At 38.0% G+C, this 26,163-nt stretch overlaps 1 protein-coding gene and 1 pseudogene across 6 annotated transcripts in view; one reads left to right on the top strand and one right to left on the bottom strand.

The window, feature by feature from the left end:
- The window catches only part of CCSER1 (coiled-coil serine rich protein 1), a 1,446,943-nt gene that overhangs the window by 438,857 nt on the left and 981,923 nt on the right, over positions 1-26,163 (bottom strand). The gene's annotated exons all lie outside the window — the stretch shown is intronic.
- LOC144340986 (uncharacterized) lies at positions 3,814-4,897 on the top strand (annotated as a pseudogene).

Below are 26,163 nucleotides of genomic sequence, written 5' to 3'. Positions count from 1 at the left end.
AATGGACTCACATTTCCACATAGCTGGGGAGGCCTCACAATCATGGAGGAAGATGAAGAAAGAGCAAAAAGCCATCCTACATAGCAGCAGGGAAGAGGGCATGTGCAGGGGAACTCTCCCTTATAAAACCATTCAGTATCACAAAAACAGCATAGGGAAAATCTATCCCCGTGATTCAGTTACCTCCTACTAGGTCCCTCCCACAATACATAGAGATTATTACAATTCAAGGTGAGATTTGTGTGGAGACACGAGCCAAACCGTATCACATTTCCAAATGGATATCTAATAAGCATCTCAAAATTATTATGACAAACCCTCAGGATTATGGGATACTCTTTTAAGTCTCTAGGCTTTAGGATTTTTTATTTAAGGTCAGAAAAGCATATATTACTTTAATAATAAACATGGGCCTTGGAACAAAATGGCTTGAGATTGAATTCTGCCTTTTCTACTTAATAGCTATGTGATTGTAGAAAGGTGGCATCCTTCTCTGTGCCCTTACTTCCTCATCTATAAATGGGAGATTGCCTAAATATAGTACTTGGAGCAGTTTAAAAGATTAAATGAGCACTTAAAACAGTGCCTGACATAGAGTAACATAAAATCAGGCATCAATATTTTTATATGATCCAATGTTAATTTTCTGTAAAGCTCTTATCATTATCCAGTATTCATCTCATATGCGTAGTTATTTGTTTACTTTTTTCTATCATTTTAAAAAGAATGTCTGGCACTTAGTACGCTTTCAAGAAATACTAATGAAAGGCAGGAGGGAATTTATTTTATTTTATTTTTTAATCTATTCCCACAAGAATCAAGTCCATTTATCTCATTAATAGAATTCCAGCTTCAAAAACTGTGCCTGGTATGTCTTAAGAGCTCAATAAACTTTTGTTCAGTGAATAAATGAGTCTCAATTGAAGACAGTACTTTAGAGCAATTAAAGGTATATAAAAATGGATTAGGACACATTGTAAGATACAATGTCCCATCACTAATGTAAGAATTATCTTTAAAGGTTGCTATGATAAAAGTTTTACACTACATATATTGCACTATCATAAATTTTCTTAAATTATGAAAGACATTATAGGAACAGTTTTGATTCTCTATTCTATGACAATACTCTATGATAACCTATCTATTGTAAAACCAAGCAAATAAAATAATCTCGAATTCTAGGCAGGTATATTTTTGTTTGTATCCTTAAATAAAATCTGTATCTACTAAATAAATATATAGAGCGTATTTAAAAAATTATATTTTAAGAAATGAAGAAGTTGTATGTGAGAATTTCCTGCCTAGGCAGTTACTGTAGCTGTAAAATCTTAAAATATACCTTCAATTAATGTTTTTAGTGTTTTGAGTGTATCATTTTGTCTCTCCTAACAGACAGTACTTTTTTATCATGAATATATTTAACTGTTTTATGATACATTACCTAATTTTCATTTGAGTTCTTGATGAAAGATTAAAATAGAAGTTGTCAGGGGGCACTAAGATAGAATAGACACAGCTAAGAAGTGCCTCTCTCACCAAAAGGAACCAAAATATCCAGTAAGAAATCAAACTTTGAATAGATCTTTTGAGAGAAAACACTGAACGTCAATAGAGAGGGGATACAGACACCATGATTGAAGTGGGAGAAAGCTGGGAGGCCTGTATGGAGTTGCCAAGTTCCAGGACCAGCTCCCTGTCCTGAAATGATCTTAATGAATGGGTGAGTGAAGGAACTCTATGTCACCACCCTCCCACTGTGGACCTCTAGGATCCTAGCTACAAGAGACCCCTTGGCTACTGTAGACACTTGAATTGGCAAAGGTAACTGTCTGGAGTTCAGGCAGAGGCAGAGCTCAAACCTTCAGGGAATCCAGAAGGTTTTGCACATGGTGCAGTTGCAGCAAAACACGATCAGAGATGCCCATTCCACGAGATTCTCCATCTTTCTCTAAGGGACTACAGCTTCTGCTATCTGCTTGGCCAGAAAGAGCAGAGCTATCTTTCCTGTGGGATGGAAACAGATCTGATCCATGCCCCCTTTGTCTGCTGGCCCCTCCCAAGAGTGCCTGCCTGGCTGCTCCTGCAGGAGGACACCCACAGTGCAGCCTTCACTGCCCTGCCTGAGCATTTTGCTGGCTGCTGGGGAGCAGGAGAGAGCCCACGCCCACCATTCCCAGCACAGCTGGTGCTCCCCCATAAGGGGCCAGAAAATAAAACTGTAGACCTGGTTTCAACCCCCAGATAATTCAAGCACACCACCTAAGAGTTCTGAGCGATCTCTAGTTGGGGAGGAACCCCCACTATCTGAACACTGAGAAGAATGTGGAGTGGGTTCATGTGCTGCCAAGGGAGCCCGGAGTCCCTCCCTCTTGAAAGACTGGTGCAGGAGGGTATGCCTGTTAGCCAGCAATAACTTTTTCCCCAGAGAGCCCCATGGCTCCAAACACCTGGAAGAGCACAGCCATCTGGGAAGAGAAGTCTGGGGAAAAACCTAGTAGGTTAGGCCTGCTCCTGGGGCAGGTGCTGGAGCGACTCACTGGATTGGGGGAGCATGAGCTGGGCAAGCCCCACAGCTGTCAACTGGGCTCAAAATACCAGGCTGTTAGTGCTCCACACCAGTTTCACACCCATTGAACCACCGCTCTGCCTGGTGTTCCTTCACTCTTGACCTACTGCTTCACCAGACCAGCTGTAGACATATCCCAAAACTCACTGACTCTGCCAAGCTCAAAGGACCAGTGGAACCCTGGGGAATTGTGGGTCTCCTGGTATCTGACTTTCATCTTGAACTGCTCTTAATGGAGAGAAAAGCACAGCCCACCAAAGACTGCCTTGAGGCTAAAGAAACACAAGCACAGCGCCAGTAATTGAAAGGGGCTCCACCAAGGCCTGGGAACAGACTTGGTGAAGGAGTCATCTCCTGCTCTCTTTCTCCCTTTCCCAGAGCAATGCTGTGTACACACTGAAATGCAAAAGAAGCATGCAGCTAAGACCCTACCCTTACTCTTAAGGGCCATCTACTAAATCACAGTCTGAACTACACCACCATGCAAAAATAAATTCCTTCACACACAACACCTGTGAAAGCCCATGAAGGACACTATCAACTTAAACAACACACACAGAGCCTTGGTCCTCAAAGCACCAAGAAATAAAGCCAATTGACTATACACAACATGCACCACAATGAAAATCTCAAGGGAAAAAAAAGAATATAAAAACAAAAAGCCCAATAAAAACAACAGCAATTTCCAAGAAAAGAGGAAGAAGAAGAAGAAGGAGGAGGAGGAGGAGGAGGAGGAGGAGGAGAAGAAAAAAAAGAAAGGAACAAAGAAACACTAGCCCCCTCAGATGAGAAAGAATCAGCACAAAAACGCCAACAATTCAAAAAGCCTCAGTGTTTCCTTACCTGCAAAAGATTGCATTAGCTCCCTGGTGAATCCTAACAAGACTGAAATGTCTTAAATGACAGACATAAAATTCAGAATCAGGTTAACAAAGAAGTTCAACAAGATTCAAGAGAACGTTGAAATCCAAAGAAAGCCAAAAATTGAATCCAGACTGGAAAGCCAATATCACCATATTAAGAAGGAACCAACTGAAATTCTGGAATTGAAAAATTCACGACAGAAATTTCAAAATATAGTTGGAAGTCTTAACAACAGAACAGACCAGACAGTAGGCTCTTCCTGTTAGTCTCTGCTGCTACTTCTTAGCTCTGGGAGGCCCAGGTGGCTGTGCAGCAGCCTCTGCCACCCTGTGACCTGCAGGTATTGGGACATCCCTAGTTGATGCCAAGACACCCGGGAAGCCAAGGAATGGACTCCGTGGCTTTTGAGGATGTAGCTGTGAACTTTACCCAAGAGGAATGGGCTTTGCTAGATTCTTCTCAGAAGAATCTCTACAGAGAAGTGATGCAGGAAACTTGCAGGAACCTGGCTTCTGTAGAAATCATATGGTACAGAGACTGTGTGAAAGCAAAGAAGGTAGTCAGTATGGACAAGTTGTCAGTCAAATTCCAAATCTTGATCTGAACGAGAACATTTCTACTGGATTAAAACAATGTGAACGCAGTATTTGTGGAAAAGTCTTTGTACGTCTTTCCCTCCTTAATAGGCACATCCTAGCTCACTCAGGATACAAACCATATGGAGAGAAGCAATATAAATGTGAACAGTGTGGGAAATTCTTCATTTCTGTTCCACGTGTTAGAAGACACAGGATAATGCACAGTAGAAATCCAGCTTACAAATGTACAATATGTAGGAAAACTTTTTATTTTCTCAATTCAGTTGAAAGACATCAGAGAACTCACACAGGAGAAAAACCCTATAAATGTAAACAATGTGGTAAAGCATTCACTGTTTCCGGTTCTTGTCTAATACATGAACAAACTCACACTGGAGAGAAACCCTACTAATGTAAGGAATGTGGGAAAACATTCAGATTTTCTTGTTCTTTTAAGATGCATGAAAGGACTCACACTGGAGAAAAACCCTATAAATGTACCAAATGGGATAAAGCCTTCAGCTGTTCCACTTCCCTTCATTACCATGGAAGCATTCATACTGGAGAGAGACCCTATGAACGCAAACAATGTGGCAAAGTCTTTAGTCCTTTGCGTTCCCTTTGTAACCATAGAAGTACTCATACTGGAGAGAAACCCTATGAATGTAAACAATGTGACCAAGCCTTCAGTCGCCTCAGTTCCCTTCACCTCCACGAAAGAATTCATACTGGAGAAAAACCCTATGAATGTAAGAGATGCGGTAAAGCCTACATTTGTTCCAGTCACCTTACTCGCCACAAAAGAAGTCATGATATAGAGGCTGGGTGTAGTGACTCAGCCTGCTGTCCCAGAACTTTGGGAGGTCAAGGTGTGTGTATTGCTTGAGCCCAGGAGTTCATAACCAGCCTGGATTCAAACAATGTGAAACAACCTGGGCAACATAGTGAAACCCTGTCTCTACAAAAAATAAAATAATGCTGGGCGTGGTGGCTCACGCTGGCTGCTCGGGAGGCTGAGGCAGGAGAGTGGCTTGAACCCAGGAGGTGGAGCTTGCGGTGAGCCAAGATCGCACCACTGCACTCCAGCCTGGGCGACAGAGTGAGACTCCGTCTGAAAAAAAAAAAAAGAAAAAAGAAAAAAGAAAATAATTAGCTGGGCATGGTGGCACATTTCAGTTGTGTTAGTTCTTTTTCAAGGACATAAAAAGCCATGGGGGGCTGGGGGAAAGTCCTGTGCATGTGGATAACGAGGTCAGGAGATAGAGACCATCCTGGCCAACATGGTGAAACCTCCTTTCTACTGAAAATACAAAAATTAGCTGGGTGTGGTAGCATATGCTTGTAGTCCCAGCTACTCGGAAGCTGGGGCAGGAGAATTGCTTGAACCCAGGAGGTGGAGGTTGCAGTAAGCTGAGATTGTGCCACTGCACTCCAGCCTGGTGACAGAGTGGGACTCCATCTCAAATAAATAAATAAATAAATAAAGCCCCTTGAATGTAAGAGAAGTGGTAAAACATTTACTCTTTCCCATTCCCTCATAAACATGAAAGAGCTCACACTGCAGAGAAACCTTAAGAATGTAGGAAATGTGGTCAAGCCTTCAGATTTTCCTGTTTTTGAAGATTTGGGAGGACTCAGAGTGGAGAAAAGCCTTTTGAATTTAAATTTGTGGTAAGGCCTTCAGTTGTGTTAGTTCCATTTGAAGACATCAGCTCATTCCTGAGAAAAACCCTATGAATGTCCAGAATATGGGAATGTTTCATTTCTCTCATACCCACTCAAGGACATATGAAAATGCACACTGTAGCTGGCTGGACCTTGTAAATACAAGAACGTACACAGGATTAAAACTCTAATAGTTTAGAAACTGCAAGAATATTTTCAGTTTTAACATTTACTTGAAAAGTCATGTGAAAACTCCCACTGGAAAGAAGTTCTATAAGTGAAGCTTTTCTAATTTGTAAAGCCTGATGCAAATTAATTATTGTGCAGTGCTTGAAAAAAATGTATGAAATGTTACACAAGTTACAAGTATACTGTTTTTATCAGTGACTCATTCTTAAAGAGTCTTGAGTATGCATTTCACCTTGTTTTGCAGGGAAACTTTGAGGTGAGAGTTCTGTAAATGCTCTTTAAGCAGGAGTACTTGAATTTCATAGATAGTGATATTTTCTTAAGTTTGTTGGTAGAAATTTGGTCTATTCATTTGATAATGTGCTGGATTAATGGTTGAATTTTGATGATTTTCTAATATGTAGGTAAGTTTAATTTTTTTTATTTCAATTTTTTTTTTTTTTTTGAGATGGAATCTCACTCTGTTGGCCAGGCTGGAGTGCAGTGGTGCAATCTCGGCTCACTGTGACCTCCGCCTCCTGGGTTTGAGCGGTTCTCCTGCCTCAGCCTCCCAAGTAGCTGGGACTACAGGCGCCCGCCCCTACGTCCAGCTGATTCTTTGTGTTTTTGGTAGAGACAGGGTTTCGCCATGTTGGCTAGGCTGGTCTTGAACTCCTGACCTCATGATTTGCCTGCCTCGGCCTCCCAAAGCGCTGGGATTACAGGCCTGAGCCACCACACCCAGCCAGGTAAGTTTCATTTGTATGTATTGTCCGGTGATTAATGGACCAGTGAATAATGATTGTGAATTGTTGGGATTGTCTTACTAGTCTCATTTGGCAAATTTTGATTATCCCTTGTCCATTATACACATTCCACCTTTTTTTATTAAAGGAAAAACTACTCTTGATGTAAAGATATTTATTTTTTGCTAATAATGAGTTGGTATTAATTCCTAAGTAGATAAAGTTTACCATAGAGTAAAAACAAAACGAAACAAAAGAACAGACCAAGCTAAGGAAATAATTTTAGTATTCAAAGACCAGTTCTTTGAATCAGTCCAGATAGATTAAAAAAAAAAAAAAGAATTTTAAAAAATGAACAAAGCCTCCAAGAAATATGTGATTATACAGAGAGACCAAATATATGATTCATTGGCATTCCTGAGAGAGAAGAGGAGAGAGTAGTAAGCCACTTGGAAAACATATTTTCTAGCGAGGATAGCATGCAAACTCAAGAAATTCAGAGAATATTTGCAAGACAGTACATAAGACAAATATCCCCAAGACACATAGTCATCAGACTTTTGAAGGTCAATGTGCAAGAAAAAAATGTTAATAGCAGCTAAAAAAAGGGTCATATCACTTACAACGGGAAACATATCAGGCTAACAGCTGACATCTTGGCTTGAACCTTAGAAGCCAGAAGAGATTAGGAGTTCATTTCCAGTATCCTTAAAGAAAAAAAATCCCAACCAACAATTTCATATCCTGCCAAACTAAGCCGCATAAGCGAAGGAGAAAAAATATTTTCCAGGTATGCAAGCAATAAGAGAGTTTTTTTTTTTTTTTTTTTTTATTATACTTTAAGTTGTAGGGTACATGTGCATAACGTGCAGGTTTGTTACATATGTATACTTGTGCCATGTTGGTGTGCTGCACCCATCAACTCGTCATTTACATCAGGTATAACTCCCAATGCAATCCCTCCCCCCTCCCCCCTCCCCATGATAGGCCCCGGTGTGTGATGTTCCCCTTCCTGAGTCCAAGTGATCTCATTGTTCAGTTCCCACCTATGAGTGAGAACATGCGGTGTTTGGTTTTCTGTTCTTGTGATAGTTTGCTGAGAATAATGGTTTCCAGCTGCATCCATGTCCCTACAAAGGACATGAACTCATCCTTTTTTATGGCTGCATAGTATTCCATGGTGTATATGTGCCACATTTTCTTAATCCAATCTGTCACTGATGGACATTTGGGTTGATTCCAAGTCTTTGCTATTGTGAATAGTGCTGCAATAAACATACGTGTGCATGTGTCTTTATAGCAGCATAATTTATAATCCTTTGGGTATATACCCAGTAATGGGATGGCTGGGTCATATGGTACATCTAGTTCTAGATCCTTGAGGAATCGCCATACTGTTTTCCATAATGGTTGAACTAGTTTACAATCCCACCAACAGTGTAAAAGTGTTCCTATTTCTCCACATCCTCTCCAGCACCTGTTGTTTCCTGACTTTTTAATGATCGCCATTCTAACTGGTGTGAGATGGTATCTCATTGTGGTTTTGATTTGCATTTCTCTGATGGCCAGTGATGATGAGCATTTTTTCATGTGTCTGTTGGCTGTATGAATGTCTTCTTTTGAGAAATGTCTGTTCATATCCTTTGCCCACTTTTTGATGGGGTTGTTTTTTTCTTGTAAATTTGTTTGAGTTCTTTGTAGGTTCTGGATATTAGCCCTTTGTCAGATGAGTAGATTGCAAAAATTTTCTCCCATTCTGTAGGTTGCCTGTTCACTCTGATGGTAGTTTCTTTTGCTGTGCAGAAGCTCTTTAGTTTAATTAGATCCCATTTGTCAATTTTGGCTTTTGCTGCTGTTGCTTTTGGTGTTTTACACATGAAGTCTTTGCCCATGCCTATGTCCTGAATGGTACTACCTAGGTTTTCCTCTAGGATTTTTATGGTATTAGGCCTAACATTTAAGTCTCTAATCCATCTTGAATTAATTTTCGTATAAGGAGTAAGGAAAGGATCCAGTTTCAGCTTTCTACTTATGGCTAGCCAATTTTCCCAGCACCATTTATTAAATAGGGAATCCTTTCCCCATTTCTTGTTTCTCTCATGTTTGTCAAAGATCAGATGGCTGTAGATGTGTGGTATTATTTCTGAGGGCTCTGTTCTGTTCCATTGGTCTATATCTCTGTTTTGGTACCAGTACCATGCTGTTTTGGTTACTGTAGCCTTGTAGTATAGTTTGAAGTCAGGTAGCGTGATGCCTCCAGCTTTGTTCTTTTGACTTAGGATTGTCTTGGAGATGCGGGCTCTTTTTTGGTTCCATATGAACTTTAAAGCAGTTTTTTCCAATTCTGTGAAGAAACTCATTGGTAGCTTGATGGGGATGGCATTGAATCTATAAATTACCTTGGGCAGTATGGCCATTTTCACAATATTGATTCTTCCTATCCATGAGCATGGTATGTTCTTCCATTTGTTTGTGTCCTCTTTCATTTCACTGAGCAGTGGTTTGTAGTTCTCCTTGAAGAGGTCCTTTACATCCCTTGTAAGTTGGTTATCACTATACAAGCCTTACAGTTATGCTGAAGACAGATTTAAAGATAGAAATGAAAGAAAAATACTCACTATCACAGAAACACACTTAATTATATAGCCCACAGACCCTAAAATGTAACTATATTATCCAGATTTCAAAGCAACCAGCTAACTCTACCACAGCAGGATCAAAACCTCACATATTAATATTAAGCTTAAATGTAAATGGTCTAAACACCCTACTTAAAAGGTAGAGTGGCAAGCTGGAAACAAAACAAGACCTAACCTTTTTCTGCCTTCAAGAGAACATCTCACATGTAATGACATCAATAGGCTCAAAGTAAAGGAACAGAGAAGAACTATATGCAAATGGATAACAACAAAGAGTAGGGAACACTATTCACGTGTTAGATAAAACATACTTTAAACCAATGGCAATAACAAAAGACAATGAAGAGCATTACATAATGATATTAGTTTCAATTGAACAAGAAGACCGAACTATCTTAAACATATATGTACCCAGTTTGGGAGGATCCAGATTCATAAACAAGTACTTCCAGACCAATAGAAAGACATAGACAGACACCGAATAATAGGGGGTACTTTAACACCCCATTAACAGTGTTAGATCATCAAGGCAGAAAACTAACAAAGAAATATTGAACTTAAATTCAAAACACGACCAATTAGACCTAATGACATCAACAGAGTATTCCACCTAAAATCAAAGAATATTTATTCTTCTCATCTGCACATAGTACATACTTTAAGACTGGCAATATTCTGAGCCATAAAGCAAGTCTCAATAAAATTTTAAAAACTCAAAATCCAATCAAGCATATTCTAGAACCATAGTAGAATAAAAATTAGAAATCAATATGAAGAGCATCTGTAAAAAATCATACAATTACACAGAAACTAAATAACTTTTTTCTGAATGCCCTTTGTACAAACAATTAAATTAACACAGAAATCCAAAACTTGTTTGAAATAAGAGAAAACAAAGACAGAACATACCAAAATCTCCAGAATGTGTTTTAAAAAGTGTTAGGAAGACAGATTATAGTGCTAAATGCTTACATCAAGAAGACAGAAAGATGTCAAATTAAGAATATAACATCATACCTGGAAACTAGAAAAAATGACAACAAAGTAACCCCAAAGGTACCATCAGAAAAAAAAAACTAAAATCCAAACAGAACTAAATGAAATCGAGACCCAAAAATTCATATGAAAGATCAACAAAAATAAAAATTGGTTCTTTGAAAGAATAAACGAGGTCTATAGACCATTATCTAGACTCACAGAGACAAAAAGAGAGGAGATCCAAATATGCAACTCAGAAACAACAAAAACGACATTATAACCAGTCCCACAGAAATACAGAAGATCCTTAGAGACCATTATTAGCACCTATATGCACATAAACTAGAAAATGTAGAAAAAAAATGGATAAATTCCTGGAAACACATGACCAACAAATATTGAATCAAGAAGAAACCCTGAACAGACCAATAATGAGTTCTAAAATTGAGTCAGTGATTTAAAACACCTACCAAACAATAAAAACCCTTTGTATATTCTACCAGAGAAACAAAGGTACAAAAGTTACTGAGACTATTCCAAAAAATCAAAAAGGAGGAACTTATCTCTAACACATTGTATAAAGTTAGCCTTGTCTTGATACCAAAATCTCACAGACACAATAAAAAAAGGAAACTATAGGCTAATATCCCTGATGAACATAGATACAAAAAGCCTCAATAAAATACCTCCAAACCAAACCCAGAAGTACATAAAACAGTTAATTCAACACAAGCAAATAGGCTTTATTCAGGGGATGCAATGTGGGTTCAACATACACCAATCAATAAGTGTGATTTACCACATAAACAGAATTGAAAACAAAAACCATATGATAATCTCAATAGATGAAAAAATCTTTCAATAAAATACAACACCACTTCACGGTTAAAAAACAAAAAACAAAACAAAACAAAAAACTAAAGACACTAGGCAGAGAAGTAACATACTTCAAAATAATAAGAGCCATCTATGACAAACCCTTCACCAACATTATACTGAATGGGCCAAAGCTAGAGGCATTCACCCTAAGACCCAGGACAAGACAAGAATGCCTGCTCACACAACTCCTATTCAACATAGTACTGGAAGTCTTAATTAGAGCAATAAGGTAAGAGAAATAAATAAAAGGCATACAAATAGAAAAAGATGTCAAATTATCTCTCTTTACTGATGACATAATCTTATACCTAGAAAACGCTACATACTCTGCCAAAAGGTACCTAAAGCTGATAAACAACTTCAGTAAAGTTTCAGGATACAAAGTATATATACAAAAATATTTGGCATTTCTACACATCAATAATGTTCAAAAATTGAGAGCCAAATTATGAAAACAACAGCAATCAAATTCACAATAGCCACACACACACAAAAAAAATACCTAGAAATACATCTAACCAAGGAGGGAAAAGATCTCTACAAGCAAAACTACAAAAAACTGCTGAAAGAGATCAGTGATGACACAAACAAATGAAAAAATATTCCATGCTCATGGACTGGAAGAATCGGTATCCTTAAAATGGCCATATTGCCCAAAGCAATCTACAGATTCAACACTGTTCCTATAAAATTAACAACATCATTTTTCACAGTATTAAGAAAAACTATTCTAAAATTCAGATGGAACAAAAAGAGTTCAAATAGCCAAATTAATCCTAAGCAAAAAGAACAAAGCAGGATGGATTACATTACCAAAATGCAAACTACCTTACAAAGTTACAGTAACCAAAAGAGCATGGTGCTGGTACTAAAACAGACACATAGTCTAATGGAAGAGAATAGAGAACTCAGAAAAAAAAGAAAAAAAAAAAAAGCCACACACCTACAACTACCTAATCTTTTACAAAGTCTACAAAAATACACTATAAGGAAAGGACTCTCTATTCAACAAATGATATTGCAATAACTGGCTAACTATATGCAGAAGAATGAAACTAGACTCCTACTTTTCAATTCTTGTATACTTGTACATATACAAGAATTAAGGTGGATTAAAGATTTAAAAGTAAAATCTTGAACTATGAAAATCCTATAAGAAAACCCAGGAAACACTATGTTGAACATCAGCCTTGGCAAATAATTGATGATTAAGTACTCAAAAGCAATCACAACAAAAACAAAAATTACAAAGTAGATCTAATTAAATTATAAAGCTTTTGCACAGCAAAAGAAACTAATAGAGTGTATTAGTTTGTTCTCACTTTGCTAATAAAGACATACCCAACACTGGGTAATTTATAAAGGAAAGAAGTTCAATGGATTAACAGTTTCACATGGATAGGGAGGCCTCACAATCATGGCACAAAGCAAGAGAGAGTCAAAGGCACGTCTTACATGCTGGCAGGCAAGAGAGAGCTTGTTCAGGTGAACTCTCCTTTTATGAAACCATGAGATTTTGCGACACTTATTTACTACCACAAGAACAGTATGGGGGAAACTGCCCCCATGATTCAATTATATCCACCTGTCCCCAACCCTTGACATGTGGGGATTATTACAATTCAAGGTGAGATATGGGTGGGGACACAATGAAACCACATCACAGGGTAAGCAGAAAATCTACAGAATTGTACAAAATATTCACAAATTTTGAATCTGACAAAGATCTAATATCCAGAATCTATAAGGAACTTGAAACAACTAATTAAAAAAAAATCAATAAAGACATGAACAGACATTTCTCAAAAGAAGACATGCAAGCAGCTAACAAATATATGAAAAAATGCTCAAAATCTCTAATCATCAAATAAATACCAATAAAAACAACAATGAAATACCATCTCTTATGAGTCAGAATGGCTTTTATTAAATAGACAAAAAACAACTGTTGGTGAGGCTGCAGAGAAACAGGAATGCTTATACGCTGTTGGTTGGGACATTAACTTAATTCAACCACTGTAGAAAGCAGTTTAGAGATTTCTTAAAGAACTAAAAATGGAACTATCATTCCACCCAGTAGTCACATTACTGGGTATTTATCCAAAGGAAAAGAAATTGTTCTACCAAAAAGACACACACACTCATATGTCCATTGCAGCACTATGCACAATAGCAAAGACCTGGAATCAACCTAGGTGCCCATCAGTAGTGGACTGGATAAAGAAAATGTGGTACATACACACCATGAGACACTACACCATCATAAAAAAGAATGAAATTGGGCCAGGCACGGTGATTCATGCCTGCAATCCCAACACTTTGGGAGGCCAAGGCAGGTGGATCACCTGAGGTCAGGAGTTCGAGACCACCCTGGCCAACATGGTGAAAACCAGTCTTTACTAAAAATACAAAAATTAGCTAGTTTTGGTGGTGGGTGCTTGTAATCCCAGCTACTCAGGAGGCTGAGGCAGGAGAATCACTTGAAATCAAGAGGTAGAAGTTGCAGTGAGCTGAGGTCATGCTACTTCTTCACACCAGCCTGGGTGACAGAGTGAGACTCTGTCTCAAAAAAAAAAAAAAAAAAAAAATGAAATCATATTTTTCGCAGCAACATGGATGGAGCTGGAAGCCATTATCCTAAATAAATTAACATAGAAACAGAAAACCAAATACCACAGGTTTTCACTTTTAAATGGGAGCTAACCATCAGACATACATGACCATAAACATGACAACAGTACACACTGGGTACTATAAAAGCTGGGAGGGAAGAAGGGGTGTCAGGGTTGAAAAACTACCTATTGGATGCTATGCTCACTACTTGGGTGACAGATCCAATCATATTACAAACTTCAGCATCATGCAATATATCCCTGTATCAAAACTGGATATGTACCCCCTGAAACTAAAATAAAGTTGAAATTTTAAAAAGTAATAAAAGAAAAGAAAACTTAATCAGATGTCTTCCTTAATAACAGGCTACATTAGAATACTATGTGGGAATGGAATTTAGGCATCAAAAGCAATCAATGAAAAACCATGATCTGCAACTACTAATTTTCATTGCAAAAATGGTGTCACTCCAGTTGAGTAATTAATTTTTACTAGGAGAAAGGTAGAGATTGTATGAAAAAAATTTCCTCTTTAATAAAACATGATGAATTGATACTTTCTCGAATTGCAAATGGTAAAGATTGTGTTTTATACTTCTTATAGACTAAGAAAAGAAGAACATAAATATATTCTAATAGTCAAAATATTAAGTATTTTTTAAGATATAGCTTTTAAAAATTATTCTAAATCTGAAAGAACAAGAGCTTAGAAAACAGTTTTATTATTGGAGTTCTAAAGGACTACTATTAAGCAATATTACCAACAAATTGATATCTTAAAAGTAAAATATATTTAATATTTTTAGTATAATTTATACAGCAGTAATAATCACACCAAAATGAACTAAAATCCTTTTATTTTCTGCTTTTCTATTATCGTTTTCTCATCTTTATACTATGTTACCAAATATAAATGGTGTGGTTCAAGGAAGGGAACAATTTTTCTAATATATATTAAGAGTCTGAAGTGTAAATCTAAAAATAATTTCAGACACACTACCTTTATTCCTAATAACTATCTAACCAGTCATTAGGAATAAAGCACAATGTCAGTGAGATCATTTTTCATTATTTCTGTGCAACTATAAAATAACTATTTAATAAGAATCATCTCATTTAACAAAATTAAACAAGAAATATTTTACTTACTCCCACAGTAGAAGTAATTTCTCCTCAGTTAACTTTTTCTCATGAACAAGTACTTTATTTATACCTTTTCAAAATAAGAAGCTGTAAAGCAAACTAGTCTCAATGGACTGGCTGAAAAAGACAATCTGGCAAATCTATACAAAAGGGGGCAGTTCCAAGATGGCCAAACAGGAACAGCTCCAGTCTGCAGCTCCCAGTGTGAGTGACGCAGAGACAGGTGATTTCTGCATTTCCAACTGACATACCGGGTTCATCTCACTGGGACTTGTCAGACAGTGGGTGCAGAGCGAGGCATCACCTCACCCAGGAAGCACAAGGGGTCAGGGAATTCCCTTTCCTAGCAAAGGGAAGCTGTGACAGACAGTACCTGGAAAATTGGGACACTCCCACCCTAATACCAGACTTTTCCAACAGACTTAGCAAATGGCACACCAGGAGATTATATCCTGCAGCTGGCTAGGAGGGTCCCATGCCCAAGGAGCCTTGCTTACTGCTATCACAGCAGTCTGAGCTCACACTGCAAGGTGGCAGCAAGGGTGAGGGACAGGCATCCGCCATTGCTGAGGGTTGAGTAGATAAACAAAGCCATCTGGAATCTCAAACTGGGTGGAGTCCACCACAACTCAAGGAGGCCTGCCTGCCTCTGTAGACTCCACCTCTGGGGGCAGGGCATAGCTGAACAAAAGGCAGCAGAAACTTCTGCAGACTTAAACGTCCCAGTCTGACAGCTTTGAAGAGAGTAGTAGGGTTCTCCCAGTATGGAGTTTGAGATCTGAGAACGGACAGACTGCCTCCTCAAGTGGGTCCCTGATCCCCGAGTAGCCTAACTGGGAGGCACCTCCCAGTAGGGGCTGACTGACACCTCATCCGGCCAGGTGCCCCTCTGAGACGAAGCTTCCAGAGGAAGGATCAGGGAGCAACATCTGCCATTCTGCAATATTTGCTGTTCTGCAGCCTCTGATGGAGATACCCAGGCAAACAGGGTCTGGAGTGGACCTCCAGCAAACTCCAACAGACCTGCAGCTGAGGGTCCTGACTGTTAGAAGGTAAACTAACAAACAGAAAGGACATCCACACCAAAACCCCATCTGTATGTCACCATCATAAAAGACCAAAGGTTGATAAAACCACAAAGATGGAGAGAAACCAGAGCAGAAAAGCTGAACATTCTAAAAATGAGAGCACCTCTTCTCCTCCAAAGGAACGCAGCTCCTCGCCAGCAACGGAACAAAGTTGGACAGGGAATGACTTTGACAAGCTGAGAGAAGAAGGCTTCAGACGACTGGTAATAACAAACTTCTCCAAGCGAAACGAGGATATTCAAACCCATTGCAATTAAGCTAAAAACCTTGAAAAAAGATTAGACTAATGGCTAACTAGAATAAACAGTGTAGAGAAGTCCTTAAATGATCTGATGGAGCTGAAAACCACGGCGCGAGAACTACATGATGCATGCTTCAGTAGCCGATTTGATCAAGTGGAAGAAAGGGTATGAGTGATTGCAGATCAAATAAATGAAATGATGCAAGAAGAGAAGTTTAGAGAAATAAAGAGTAAAAATAAATGAACAAAGCCTCCAAGAAATATGGGACTATGTGAAAAGACCAAATCTACGTCTGATTGGTGTACCTGAAACTGATGGGAAGAATGGAACCAAGTTGAAAAACACTCTTCAGGATATTATCTAAGAGAACTTCCCCAACCTAGTGAGGCAGGCCAATATTCAAATTCAGGAAATACAGAGAATGCCACAAAGACACTCCTTGAGAACAGCAACTCCAAGACACATAATTGTCAGATTCACCAAAGTTGAAATTAAGGAAAAAATGTTAAGGGCAGCCAGAGAGAAAGGTCAGGTTACCGACAAAGGGAAGCCCATCAGACTAACTGCACATCTCCTGGCAGAAACTCTACAAGCCAGAAGAGAGTGGGAGCCAATATTCAACATTCTTAAAGAAAGAATTTTCAAACAAGAATTTCATATCCAGCCAAACTAAGCTTCATAAGTGAAAAAGAAACAAAATCCTTTACAGACAAACAAATGCTGAGAGATTTTCTCACCACCAGGCCTGCCTTACAAGAGCTTCCGAAGGACACACTAAACATGGAAAGGAGCAAACGGTATCAGCCACTGCAAAAACATGCCAAATTGTAAAGAACATCAATGCTAGGAAAAAACTACATCAACTAACAAGCAAAATAACGAGCTAACATCATAATGACAGTATCAAATTCACAAAAAAACAATATTAACCTTAAATGTAAAAGGGCTAAATGCTCCAGTTGAAAGACACAGACTGGCAAATTGGATAAAGAGTCAAGACCATCAGAGTGCCGTATTCAAGAGACCCATCTTACATGCAGAGACACACATAGGCTCAAAATAAAGGGATGGAGGAAGATCTACCAAGCAAATGGAAAAAAAAAAAAAAAAAAAAAAGGAGGGGTTGCAGTCCTAGTCTCTGAAAAAACACACTTTAAACCAACAAATATCAAAAGAGACATAGAAGGCCATTGCATAATAGTAAAGGAATCTATTCAGCAAAAAGAGCTAACTATACTAAACATATATGAACCCAATACAGGAGCTCCCAGATTCATAAAGCAAGTCCTTAGAGACCTACAAAGAGACTTAGACTCACACACAATAATAATGGGAGACTTCAACACTCCACTGTCAACATTAGACAGATCAACAAGGCAGAAAGTTAAGAAGGATATACAAAAATTGAACTCAGCTCTGCACCAAGCAGACCTAATAGACGTCTACAGAACTCTCCACTCCAAATCAACAGCATATACATTCTTCTCAGCACCACATCACACTTATTCCAAAATTGACCACATAGTTGGAAGTAAAGCACTCCTCAGCAAATGTAAAAGAACAGAAATCACAACAAACTGTCCCTCAGACCACAGTGCAATCAAACTAGAAGTCATGATTAAGAAACTCATTCAAAACTACACAAATACATGGAAACGGAACAACCTGCTAATGAATGACTACTGGGTATATAATAAAATGAAGGCAGAAATAAAGATGTTCTTTGAAATCAATGAGAACAAAGACACAACGTATCAGAATCTCTGGGACACATTTAAAGCAGTGTGTAGAGGGAAATTTATAGCACTAAGTGCCCACAAGAGAAAGCAGGAAAGATCTAAAATTGACACCCTAACATCACAATTAAAAGAACTAGAGAAACAAGAGCAAACACATTCAAAAGCTAGCAGAAGGCAATAAATAACTAAGATCAGAACAGAACTGAGGGAGATAGAGACACACACAAAAAAACCCTTCAAAAAATCAGTGAATCCAGGAGCTGATTTTTTGAAACGATCAACAAAATTGATAAGACTGCTAGCAAGACTAATAAAGAAGAAAAGAGAGAAGAATCAGATAGATGCAATAAAAAATGATAAAAGGGATATCACCACCAATCCCAAGGAAATACAAACTACCATCAGAGAACACTATAAACACCTCTATGCAAATAAACTAGAAAATCTAGAAGAAATGGATAAATACACCCTCCCAAGACTAAACCAGGAAGAAGTTGAATCCCTGAATAGATCAATAACAGGTTCTGAAATTGAGGCAATAATTAATAGCCCACCAACCAAAAAAGTCCAGGACCAGATCGATTTACCACTGGATTCTACCAGAGGTACAAAGAAGAGCATGTACCATTCCTTCTGAAACAATTCCAATCAGTAGAAAAAGAGGGACTCCTACCTAATTCATTTTATGAAGCCAATGTCATCCTGATACCAAAGCCTGGTAGAGATACAATTAAAAGAAGAGAATTTTAGACCAATATCCCTGATGAACATCAATGCAAAAATACTGAAAAAAATACTGGCAAACCAAATCCAGCAGCCCATCAAAAGTCTTATCCACTATGATCAAGTTGGCTTCATCCCTGGGATGCAAGGCTGGTTCAACATACACAAATCAATAAACGTTATACATCATATAAACAGAACCAAAGACGAAAACCACATGATTATCTCAATAGATGCAGAAGAGGCCTTCGACAAAGTTCAACAGCCCTTCATGCCAGAAACTCTCAATACATTAGGTATTGATGGGACGTATCTCACAATAATAAGAGCTATTTATGACAGACCCACAGCCAATATCATACTGAATGGGCAAAAAGTGGAAGTATTCCCTTTGAAAACTGGCACAAGACAGGGAGGCCCTTTCTCACCACTCCTATTCAACATAATGTTGGAAGTTCTGGCCAGGGCAATTAGGCAAGGGAAAGAAATAAAGGGTATTCACTTAGGAAAAGAGGAAGTCAGATTGTCCCTGTTTGCAGATAACATGATTGTATATTTAGAATACCCCATTGTCTCAGCCCCAAATCTCCTTAAGCTGACAAGCAACTTCAGCAAAGTCTCAGGATACAAAATCAAAGTGCAAAAATCACAAGCTTTCCTATACACCATAACAGACAAACAGAGAGCCAAATCATGAGTGAACTCCATTCACAATTGCTTCAAAGAGAGTAAAATACCTAGGAATCCAATTTACAAGGGATGTAAAGGACCTCTTGAAGGAGAACTACAAACCACTGCTCAACGAAATAAAAGAGGACACAAACAAATGGAAGAACATTCCATGCTCATAGATAGGAAGAATTAATGTCATGAAAATGGCCATACTGCCCAAGGTCATTTATAGATTCAATGCCATTCCCATCAAGCTACCAATGACTTTCTCCTCAGAATTGGGGGAAAAAAAGAAAACTACTTTAAAGTTTATATGGAACCAAAAAAGAGCCCGCATTGCCAAGACAATCCTAAACCAAAAGAACAAAGCTGGAGGTATCACACTACCAGACTTTAAAATATACTACAAGGCTACAGTAACCAAAACAGCATGATACTGGTACCAAAACAGAGATATAGACCAATGGAACAGAACAGAGCCCTCAGAAATAATACCACACATCTACAACCATCTGATCTTTGACAAATCTGACAAAAACAAGAAATGAAGAAAGGATTCCCTATTTAATAAATGCTGCTGGGAAAACTGGCTAGCCATATGTAGAAAGCTGAAAATGAATCCCTTCCTTACACCTTATACAAAAATTAATTCAAGATGGATTAAAGACCTAAATGTTAGACCTAAAACCATAAAAACACTAGAAGAAAACCTAGGCAATACCATTCAGGACATAGGCATGGGCAAGGACTTCATGACTAAAACACCAAAAGCAATGGCAACAAAACCAAAATTGACACATGGGATCTAATTAAACTAAAGAACTTCTGCATAGCAAAAGAAACTACCATTAGAGTGAACAGGCAATATGCAGAATGGGAGAAAATTTTTACAATCTACTCATCTGACAAAGGGCTAATATCCAGAGTCTACAAAGAACTTAAACAAATTTACAAGAAAAAGTCAAACAAACCCATCAAAAAGTGGGCAAAGATATGAACAGACACTTCTCAAAAGAAGATATTTATGCAGCCAACAGACACATGAAAAAATGCTCAGCATCACTAGCCATCAGAGAAATGCAAATCAAAACCACAATGAGATACCATCTCACACTACTTAGAAAGGCCATCACTGAAAAGTCAGGAAACAACAGGTACTGGAGAGGATGTAGAGAAACAGGAACACTTTTACATTGTTGGTGGGACTGTAAACTAGTTCAACCATTGTGGAAGACAGTGTGGCGATTCCTCAAGGATCTAGAACTAGAAAGACCATTTGACCAAGCCATCCCATTACTGGGCATATACCCAAGGGATTATAAATCATGCTGCTATAAAGACACATGCACACATATGTTTATTGTGGCACTATTCACAATAGCAAAGACTTGGAACCAACCCAAATGTTCATCAGTGATAGACTGGATTAAGAAAATGTGGCACATATGCACCATGGAATAGTATGCAGCCATAAAAAAGGATGAGTTCATGTCCTTTGTAGGGACATGGATGAAGCTAGAACCATCATTCTGAGCAAACTATCACAAGGACAGAAAACCAAACACTGCATGTTCTCAGTCATAGGTGGGAGTTGAACAATGTGAACACTTGGACACAGGGTGGGGAACATCACACAATGGGGCCTGTCATGGGATGGGGGGAGCAGGGAGGGATAGCATTAGGAGATATACCTAATGTAAATGATGAGTTAACGGGCGCAGCACACCAACATGCCACATGTATACATATGTAACCAACTTGCAGTTTGTGCACATGTACACTAGAACCTAAAGTATAATTAAAAAAAAAAAAAAAAGAAAAAATCTATACAAAACGGTTTCAGGGAATCAACTGGTATTGCTTTTATTTTTAATCATTGTTCTTTTTGTTGGTTACAAATGTATATTAGACACTAGATAAGTGTTTAACATAATTTCCAAAATTTAATTTTCTCGATTTCACATGTCAGCTCTACTCTTAAATGTTACCACAAGTATTTGTGATATTTTATGTGCATTTTGCTGTGGGTGTGAAAGATAGCTTTTTATTAATCAGAACACTTCAGGACTCCAACACTCTACTCCTGCAAAGTTCCGAACTACAGTAACTATGTTTGTCCCCTTCTCTGCATCACACTACCTCTTGTATGTTTTTTTTTTGTTCAATATCTGCTAAGAGAAAAGTGCAAATCTCAGTGCACTTAGAAATAATAAAGTCTCTTATTCTAACTTGATTCTTTTACAAATTGAGAAAAATCAGTCCTCAAATTGTTGTTCTGAGGAAGAATGTAGCAAAATGCTCAGCACAAAAAAGACGATAAGTGGTATTTAAATAGTAGAGAATCAATCTCGTTTCCCATCAATGGTGGAATGGATAAAAAAAAATGTGGTACATATATACCTTGGAATACTAGGCAGTCATAAAAAATAGTGAAAACATCATGTCTATTGCAGCAACATGGATTTAGCAGGAGGTCATTATTCTAAATAAATTAACCCAAGAGCAGAAAACCGAATACCACATGTTTTTACTTAAAAGCAGGAGCTAAACACTGAGTACTCAGGGACATAAAGATGGCAACAACAGACACCAGGGACTACTTGAGCAAAGAGGAAGGGAGAGGGACAAGGGTTGAAAAGCTACCTATGATGTACTATGCTCACCACCTGTGTGACAGATCATTCATAGCCCAAACCTCAGCATCATGCCATATGTCCACGTAACTAACCTGCAATGTATCCCCAGAATCTAAAATAAAGGTAGAACTTATTTTTTAAAAAAGAGCTTTTGTCAACATTTGTATAATTACTATTTAAAGTGAATTTCTGAATTACCTATTAAGTTAGGGTTTTTGGTTTTACGGAAAGCTACCAAGTTTAAATTTTTAAATTATAAAATCAAATTATTTCAGTAAAAATGTGTGTGTCATAGCCAGTAAAAATGAAGAGAGAACCTCAGTTTCTCTCATATTGTATAAGTAGGCACAGTTACAAAAAAAATAAGAACCGTGATTCACAAGTAGTTTTGTAAAAACAAAATAACTCAAAATGAATAAATAGATTTTGATAAACAAAACCTATCTTTATCAAATATTGGTGATATTTCACATGGGGTAAAATTTGAATAAATTCATACTTTTCATTTTTTCTACATACATCTCACAATACTATTTCACAGTTTAAATATAAGATATCCATTACATTCAGAAAACACAAAGAATTTTCCTAATGTTGGGGAACTTACTTTTTATACAAACTTATAAATTAAATAGTATTGAAAAGAAAGATTTTAGGGTATCCATTGTAGGTCAGGATGGGAGATGGAAAAGATTAGAATTCTGGGTAAAAGAATTTAAAGATGTTCACAGGATGATGATAACACAGCAAAGTAAACAGGCAATTAAAACAGATGACTGTAATTGCTAATAGAGAATATTAACTGTCAGTCCACACATCTTTGAAGGAAACAACTCCAACAAAGAGGGTAGAAAGAGGATGAAGGAGGAGAGGACACTGTAGATAAAGGAAAAAACACTGGCAAATGTATGAGGTGTGAAGAGTAGTGTTTATTTTTTTTTTATTTTTTTTTATTTTATTTTTTTTTGAGACGGAGTCTCGCTCTGCCGCCCAGGCTGGAGTGCAGTGGCCAGATCTCGGCTCACTGCAAGCTCCACATCCCGGGTTCACGCCATTCTCCTGCCTCAGCCTCCCGAGTAGCTGGGACTACAGGCGCCCGCCACCTCGCCCGGCTAGTTTTTTGTATTTTTTAGTAGAGACGGGGTTTCACCGTGTCAGCCAGGATGGTCTCAATCTCCTGACCTCATGATCCGCCCGTCTCGGCCTCCCAAAGTGCTGGGATTACAGGCTTGAGCCACCGCGCCCGGCGAGTAGTGTTTAAATTGATGAACTGCAAGATGTTCAGTGTAGTTGCTCCAAGAAGTTGATGTGAGATAGGGGTAGATGACTGGACTGGAAGGTTCAGGGACATTAGAGGAGCAATTTTGGATGATAAAACATTGGATTTGAAATACAAGAAAATAAGGATTTGGAAACTAAAATTTTTTACTGTGACCAATATAACACCACATACTTTGGTATGTCAATAAATATAGGTGATAAGAATAAAATTTTAATGTCCGGCAACATAATGTATGTATGTCATTACCCCAGCAGTTAAGTTATTCAATTATTTGCATATATGATTCAGGTTTATACAAATATACTCATGATTCACAAGACCATCAAATATAGATTAGTTAGAAGATATTTTTAAAAAATAAACTTACAGGAAAGTTGTGAAAATAATATAACCAACTCTTTTCATGCAGCACCCAGGTTCCCTACTTGTGAATATCTTAGCCATATATGTTTAATACTTTTCCTTTCCTTCCTCCTCTCTCACCCAACTTTTTTCTTCTGTCTCTCTGCTTTTTCTTTTGTGTATATGTGTTCGTGTGTGTGTGTGTATAGGTGTCTATGCATCTAATATTTCTTAATAAATCAGTTGAATGTAAGTTGCAGATAAGTTCATACCACTCCTAAAAATTTGTGTGAATTTCCTAAGTTGAAAGGATACTCTGCCATACTGCAATAAATCAAAATCTAAATCAGCAAATGAACATCAAATGAACATCAAAATGAACATCAAAAACAATGAACATCAAAACAAATGAACATCAAAAACAATTCCACCATCTAGAATACGATTTATCACAGTGACTCCATTCAAATTTTCACAATTATTCCAATAATTTCCTTTGTAGACAGTTTTTTCTTCTGGTCTAGGATCCATTTTTTTTGGTCATGTCTTTTTAGCCTTTTTCAACTGTAAGCAGTTCCTGAATCTTACCTTTCCTTTGTGACTGTAATACGTTTTTAAGAGCATGGACAGTTAGCTTACAGAATGCCCTTCAGCTTGAATTTATCTAATATTTCTTTACAATTAGTTTTAGATTCTGTACTTTCATCACAGATATTAAAAATATGTTGACTTGTCCTATTACTAGTGATATTTCATTAAGATTATGGCTTCAACCATCACTGCAAAGTTACTGTTTTTTCTTTTGTAGTCAGCAAGTGGGGGGAAATTAAGTAGGAAGAGCATTTTTTTTTTTCTTTTTTTTTCCTTTGAGACAGAGTCTCTCCCTGTCACCAGGCTGGAGTGGAGTGGTGCGATCTTGGCTCACTGCAACTTCTGCCTCACTGCCTCTGCTCACTGCAACCTCTGCCTCACACAATTCTCCTGCCTCAGCCTCCCGAGTAGCTGGGACTACAGGCATGTGCCACCACACCCACTAATTTTTGTATTTTTAGTAGAGACAGGGTTTCACCATGTGGGCCAGGATGGTCTCAATCTCTTGACCTCGTGATCTGCCCACCTCGGCCTCCCAAAGTGCTGGGATTACAGGCGTGAGCCACCGCACCCGACCAGGAGGAATATTTTAAGATTGAAAATATTCCTTTCTCAACAAATTTTCAGTGCCTAATTTTAACATCCATTGAAGATTTTTGTCTGAATCAATTGCTGTTGTGATGGCCGCTAAATGGTGAATTTCTTGTTCCTACATTTATTAGTTGAAATTTTATTATAAGGAATAATTTTCCAGTCTCCCCATTTATTTGCTTAATATTTGTCTCTTTGTATCAGTATGAACTCAAGAATTCCTATTTTATTCAGTATGTTAGAATCTGTTTAATTTGTTATTACCAGTATTCAATTTGATGCTCGAATTATCCCAGATTATCTGAAGATTCTTTTTTTTTTTTTTTTTGTGGAGACAGGGTCTTGCTGTGTTGCCCAGACTAGAGTGAAGTGTTGCAGGAGTGCAGTAGAGTGAGTGGCATGATCACAGCTCACTGTAACCTAGAATCCTGGGCTCAAGTGATCCTTTCACCTCAGCTTCCCAAGTACCTAGGACTACAGGCATGGGTCACTACATCCCAATAATATTTTTATTTTTATTTTTTTATTTTTTGTAGAGACAGCATCTGTCTATGTTACCCAGTCTGGTCTCTAACTCCTGGCCTCAAGGGATCCTCCTAACGCTGGGTGAAGATTCTGAAAGCTGGATTCCACGTTTTATTTTTTGAGCACTACTTTTTTTTTTTTTTTCTTTTGAGACAGAATCTTGCTGTTGCCCAGGCTGGAGTACAGTGGCACAATCTCCGCTCACTGCAAACTCTGCCTCGTGGGTCCAAGCTATTCTTCTGCCCCAGCCTCCCAAGTAGCTGGGATTATAGGTATGTGCCACCTTGTCTGGCTAATTTTTGTATTTTTAGTAGAGATGGGGTTTTACCATGTTGATCAGGCTGGTCTCAAACTCCTGACCTCGTGATCTGCCTGCTTCGGCCTCCCACAGGGCTGGGATTACAGGCATGAGCCATCATGCCTGGCAAGCTCTACGTTATAAAACAAAATACTTCAGGCTCATCTTAAACTTTCATTGCCCCATCCCTGTAACCAGAAATTATTCTAAGAGCCCTGTTGTTTTTTAGTAAATAATGGTATGTAAAATTTGGGTGTTTGGTGGAATCACTGCTTCTGGGATGTAATTGCTTCTTATCTCTCTCAAAAGACATAGTTAGGAAATATATGTGTTATGAGCAACCACACATATACATTATTCTATCATCTATCTATCTATCTATCTATCTATCTATCTATCTATCTATCTATCATCTTTCAGAAATCAAAAGTTCATACCAATGCCTCTAAGTCCAATTCAATTCTAGAGGCGTCAATTTACCTTCACTATTTCCATATTTTAAAATTTCTTCTCTAACAGGGAGTAATCAGATGCCCATTATGGTAAATATATTTACTCATTTGCTGACTTCCTATGTAATCAATATCTGACTT

Source organism: Macaca mulatta, chromosome 5, assembly GCF_049350105.2.
Source record: "Macaca mulatta isolate MMU2019108-1 chromosome 5, T2T-MMU8v2.0, whole genome shotgun sequence".
Taxonomy (NCBI): Eukaryota; Metazoa; Chordata; class Mammalia; order Primates; family Cercopithecidae; genus Macaca; species Macaca mulatta.
This window is presented reverse-complemented; position numbering and strand designations above follow the sequence as displayed.